Source organism: Dipteris shenzhenensis, chromosome 6 (genome assembly GCF_047967505.1).
Source record: "Dipteris shenzhenensis isolate YYH24624 ecotype China chromosome 6, Dip_SZ_1.0, whole genome shotgun sequence".
In the NCBI taxonomy this organism is placed as follows: Eukaryota; Viridiplantae; Streptophyta; class Polypodiopsida; order Gleicheniales; family Dipteridaceae; genus Dipteris; species Dipteris shenzhenensis.
Genome location: NC_141601.1, coordinates 19625625 through 19631861, shown reverse-complemented (window position 1 = coordinate 19631861; position 6237 = coordinate 19625625).

Below are 6237 nucleotides of genomic sequence, written 5' to 3'. Positions count from 1 at the left end.
CCTTTCGTTCCAAGACATTACAGCTCCCCCCCAGTGTCGATCCTTCCTTGAACCCGATCATTGCGCAAATGCCTTGCACGCATCTTTAAGGAAATTGAATCTATTCTCCTTCCTAGCCCCGACTGATCGGGCCACTTCCTTGAGCCTCTTGGAAATGCTCCTCTGTTTTGAGGACGCTTCTTCGCTAGCTTTCGAGTGGTCTGCAGCTCTTTCCTCCAGTCGCTTCTTGTGGCAAGCCTCTGGAAGTTCTTCTTTGGACGTATCGACATGCAAAGGTTCTGTGTCTTCCTGAAGGGCCTCTGCCTCCACCACCTTTCTAAGGTCCTCCCCACGCAAGCCCGCACTAGATTCTTTCATGGACACATCGCCTTTAGAGTCAGACTCAACCAACACCACCGTGGTCCTCCCCTTCTTGCCAACCATGTGCCAACCTTCACCATGTTTTGGCGAGTTGTGTTTGCCGACATCCAAACCCACTGGCTCGTCTTTCTTGACATATGATTGATCTGATTCCACCACCATGTCTTCTTTCGGCACAATTGATTCCCTCCCTGGCCCTTCGACTGCACCTCTTGCTCCGACTCCTGTGCTCCATCCCCTCATGCCAGGGCTGTATTCGTAGCACGATCGGGACAAGACCTCGTGAAGTGTCCTAGCTTCTTGCATATGAAGCATGCATCCAGGAAGTCTCTAAACCTAATCTGTTGAGCCATAGTGAGCCCATCCATTGGATGTCGATGAAATCCGGAAGATCTTGAGATCTGTCCCATAAGATCCAGGCATGCTTCCGCTCCGAGGTCTGAGGCACCAACCGCACTCGATGCCAACTTACCCATGTTGTTGCCCATCCACAGAGGCAGGTTTGGAAAGTCCACCCATGCCGGGCACTCTCTGAATAGGAACTCATCTCGATACGGAAGTTAGCACCCCACCCCACAAAATAACCAAAACAAAAGCACCCGCGAACTTGTAGGACCTGCCCAGAATATCATTCCCGGAGAATCTCAGACAGACAGTGAACCAGGAAGAAGCCTCTACCTTGAAACCTTGCAACATAAGCATTTGCTGGGAGATCACACTCATACGCCAAAAACTACTCCAGCTCCTCCAGAGATGGGACCCACCCTGTGAAGAACAGATATAGCCTTGCCCTTGCAAGCTTCTCCAGCTCTGGCTTAACATCGACCATCTCCAACTCGCACGAGACCGAGTGTTTGCGCGGTCTCAAACCACGGCTTCTTGGATACCTCTTTGGCCCTACATGCCACCTCAGCTTGCAAAAGAGCTTTGGCCTCCTCCTCCTGCAACGGGGAAAAGCCTACCTAAAGCTTTTTGGCCACCACTTCGAGGTACGACTCAGCTTCTAGGTTATCTCGCTGGTTGTCATGCACGTCGCGCTTGGATTCTCCACTCTTGTCGGAGGAGGAAATAGAGTCTTGCTCATCATTGCACCCACTCATCCCGTATACAAGGCTAGCATCGATTCGTGCTCTCTTCTTGTCTACCCCCCTAACACGATAAGGCCGCGTGGCGGACATGGACCTAGGCACTCACCTACCCTTCGATTATTTCCAAGTGCTCATATATCATGTGTGTTCTCATCAAACGAATTCTAGTGAGTCATATTTCCATGCTTTTAGTGCAGCGACCGTATTAGCACCTAGAACTTCTAAAAAACTGTGACCACAATCGTAGATGAATTTGTATGCAACAAAGTATTGATTTAGATAATGATTTTTGTCCCTTCAACACGAATGTATGTTTTTTTTTAAAACAAAAATTAAACACTAATGTATGTTAAGGGAACACATGGCTCAAGCCTAATATGGTGCTCATGTGCTTGGGCAAGACATGAATATGGATAGTCTTGTTGCATTTATTATACTTCTACCCTTGCTTATGGTTCGTTTATCAAAGATATTTATTGGTCACTCAAAATGAATAGTCAAATCTTAAGTTTGACTATCAAGTATTATCAATGAAGCTCTTGCCTAATGCAATGAATTTGTGAAGAAAGCTGAAGACACCTTAACAATAGTCTTGCCAAGTAAGCTTTTTATGTTGATAGCTACTTTTGTGATCACAATATATACCCAGGTATGACTCCTCATCAAAGAAACATCTCGGAAAAGCAAAGTGCATCTACCAGAACTTATAGAGAGAAAACTTATAACGAATAAATCTAAATTCAATTTGGAAAATGCTACCCTCCAAATTGATAATAAAAAAGAGACAAAATGTTACACATTTTCTTCATAGGCTCAACATCTATATACTATTCTTGGACAAAGATTACACAATTATGGACCACCAATCTCTGATTTTAGGCTCATAAAAGGGTAGTAAGTTTGTAAGACCCACTCACATGTGCATTAAGAATCTTAAAACTAATAGTAAGGGTAGACACAATCCTTTCCACAAAAATTTGCATTCACAACACATATTATCATAATCCTCTTTGGGAAATAATTGGTTTGGGAATGATTTTCTTCTTTGTCAAGATTCAAGTTAAAACTATCAAAATATTTTCTCTTTCAATTGCAATATGACAAAAAATGTTTTGCTCTAATATTGCTCATTTTAAAGCACAACGCCAAGATTTGTGGGATATTTTGTACACCTTTCAATATTTATTGATTTAAAGTTTGTTTAGGGGCATATATTTGAACTTAGGAAAGAATCAAGGTGTGCACTTGTAGAGCTTAAAAATTACAACAAGCCATCCTATTTTATGGATATGTATGAGATCTAAATGACATTTTTAAATTTGTAAATATGGCTTCTTTCTATATGCCTTAAAAAGCGCAACTATAACAAGATTTAAGCTAGGACCTATGTTAAAAAATATTTAAAATCTCTATTCTTCAATGTTACTCCTTTATTGAAGTTATTTGGGGGCAAAACGTCTCGGTGAAGGGTAAGTGGAGGACTTTACCCACCCATTTATGATCTATCCGTGTCCATCAACGTCTTATGCACCAATTCATGATAACTTTCCAATCCAAAAAAAGCTAATCAAATTCACATTCAAATTTTTAGGGAGACCAAAAGGCAGAATCAAAGGTTTGCAAAAAGAAGAAGAAGGTCTACAACTTGTACAAGCCAAAGTCAAGACTTATTGGAGGATTACATATGCATGTGGGTAATGGTTATGTAGTACACTATTCTTGGGTCCTATAAGATCCAAGACTTATATGCCTTGGTAAAATCCGATGCATTGATTTGCAAAAATGGTACATACATAATTGATGTGGCCATTCTTGCCTTGATCATTTTAAGTTCGGTTTGTGATGTAGCATATCAACATGATGACATTTGTTGAAACTTTCTTTTCCAAAAGTAATGTAAAATAAGCATGTTGTAGGATCAAGTAGCATTGGCCTCACGGTCGAGATTCGGAATGTTCTATTGATGCTGGTTGCAATGCTGGCCTTTCATGCATGCCTCGGTGCTACTTGCAATTCGGAAAACCAAAAAAGGGACGATCTTCCAAGCGGGAGAACGCGGTTAGAGAATCATCGATTATTGTTCAAGTGAAAACCCTCCTTAGGGACTTTGGGTGGCTTGTGAGGTCCAAAAGCCCAGTGACTAGTCATAACCTACTCATCGCAGCGTAGGCCGAGGGTGGCTGCCCATTTTTGTCGGCCAAATTTTGTACTAGTCCCTCCCTTTTCTTTGGGCTTGACCAGCCCCTTATATATAAAAATCCAAACCCCCCCCTCAAAAAAGTAGCATTGGTACTATTGATAGCGGCAAAAGAGAGTAGTGTTGATCCCAAGTTTAAAACAAAACCATGGAAAAGGGGCATGGTAGGAAATGTCTACACAAAGCCTTTTACTTTAATGGCTTAAAGCACACGTCTCCATTTTAGAAGTTTGGAAATGAGGCTCATAAATTATCTAAGAGGGGACGCAGTTCTCATAAGGAAACTTAGATGATGTAACTTAACCATCAATTTTAGGGGAAACTGGTAAGATATGAAGTTGTACGCATAAAGTGCTTATCTCATGAATGTTTACTTAATAGAATCCTTGATTTACCTCCTAATTTGTCTGTGATGTACTAGCAATACCGTATGCATGAAGGTTTCTCACATCAAGGAGAAAAAGTCTCTACAAGGCACTCAAATGAGTTGGCTACTTGCACTTTGTGTCCATCAAATCAATCGAGCCAATTTTCCCTCCTTCTATAAAGGTTATTACAAAAACAGCAGCAATCGAGAAGATTAGGCTTGGGCCGGCCAAAAAGGGGAGAGACACATTTTCGAAGGAAATGGGAGGGTAGGAATGCATGGAGAGGGGCAACGTGGAATATATATATCAAAAGCGTAAAAGGGCGAGGAACTTTTGTGAGCACGCTTATACAAAGGACTTGATTAGGTCTCCCAAGACAATTCACACAAGGGTCCTATTGGAAAACGGCTGTCCTAAGATACGTCGGTAACCAGGGTTTAGGGCTTCGGGTTCCGAACCTGGTCAAAGGCGGGACCTTTCATTTAAGTAACCGCACGGTTTCAATCGTGCGCCGGAACGCAAGCTGAGCCGTTAGATCAATAATGATTTTGCCAATATCCGACCGCGCCCCCGCCCTAGGGCTGACTAGTGTGCCGCCTTCCTTTAGAAGCCCGCGCCGCCGTGGTGACGTGGCAGTTTCTGCCGCTTCCTTCCTTTTATTTCTAAAAATTGCCAAAAGCCCTTCTGCCACGTGGAATCTTGCGCGCGTTTCCCGCTAGTTTATCAGAGCTCCTTTTCGGAAAATACAAATATTACCTAACCCCAGTTCAAGTTGCTCACCTTTGATGCGTTTCTAACTCGGACGGTTTTAGCCTATCTAATATCCATCATCAAATCTAAATTTTAAATGCCACATCGCCTCTTTCAAGGTGCCTTCCATTGCTCTCATATAGTTTTTTCAAGCCCCTAATTGATATTAAGGACAATCTAAAATCTTGACGTGCTTTGGTAACCATAGCCATAACACTTAGGATTGAGGGTGGGACCCTTTAGTCTAACTAGTCCATCATTAAATCTAAATTTTATATGCCACATCAGCCTCATGTCTTGGTTCTGTTGCTCCTCTTTAGCCTCTTCCAAGGTGCCTACCATCCATTTTTATTGCACATTTTGAGACCTTGGTTTGTTGCTGTTATGTAACGCTACTTGAACTTGTTGCACTCATGGAAACATCCTCGAACCACATCACTTCATTCAGGAGCTTTTTGTTTAAAATGATCACTCATCCCATCTTTTTAGATTTGTTGCTTTTTTTAAAAAGTGTAGTTCATCGAAGGGGGACATAACAGAGGCAACTGTTCAAGCTTGAAAAGTGGAAGTTCTTAGGAAAATTGTATGCACTAGCAAAATGCATGCTTGCAGAAAACCTTGTGTCTAAAGTAATGGTATTGATAAGTTGGAAGAATGTAAGAGTTATCCTCTAAAGTTTGGCGAGTTGGTGGGCTATACCCAACCCCTTATGCATATGTGTTCAAAACAAAACAAAATAGAAAGTTGCTACTCATGCCTGCATCCTTGCCTTAAGAGGGGTCAAATGGCAACCTAGTGTCGACCACAATTGATTGCATTAACATGCTAGTACAAAAAGAGGGCAGCTGTCCAAGAGTAATATCGTGTGAACTCTTGAAGTGAGCACTAAGGGCACATGATAGTAGTGCATGGCTTGGTTCTTAGGGTTCTTGTTATTCAAATGCTTCACTTGGTTTATTCCATAGACCTACATAAAATATGGAAGTTCTTGCAATCTATAACTCGGAGTAGAATGTTTCTAATGCTCTATGACATGCTGTGGTGACAGCTAACACTTTTGACTTGAAGGCAAGACCTTATATTTTGAGTCAAATTAAAATAATTCAACTCCATGGGTTAAAGAAAACTCAGAAACATACATTGCTCAAACTAGCATTAAGTAACCCACAAGGGTCTCAAACTAGCATTAAGTAACCCGCAAGGGTCTCCAAAGATTATCGCACCAATGTGATAGCACAAGCTTCTTTGGATTCCTTAACACAACGAGTCTTCATTGAAAGCATCCTTAACTAATGGTATACCGAAATCTATACCACAGATTTCTTAAATCTAATCTCCTTGAATGACTGCTTTATTATGCTATGCTAAAATATCCAAGTGGGTTGTGCATTACAAGGACAGCTTGGGTGGATCTTCTCCCTCTCAAATTTATGAGCTTAGACTATGGAAACTAGGTTGGATGTAGGCTAAAACA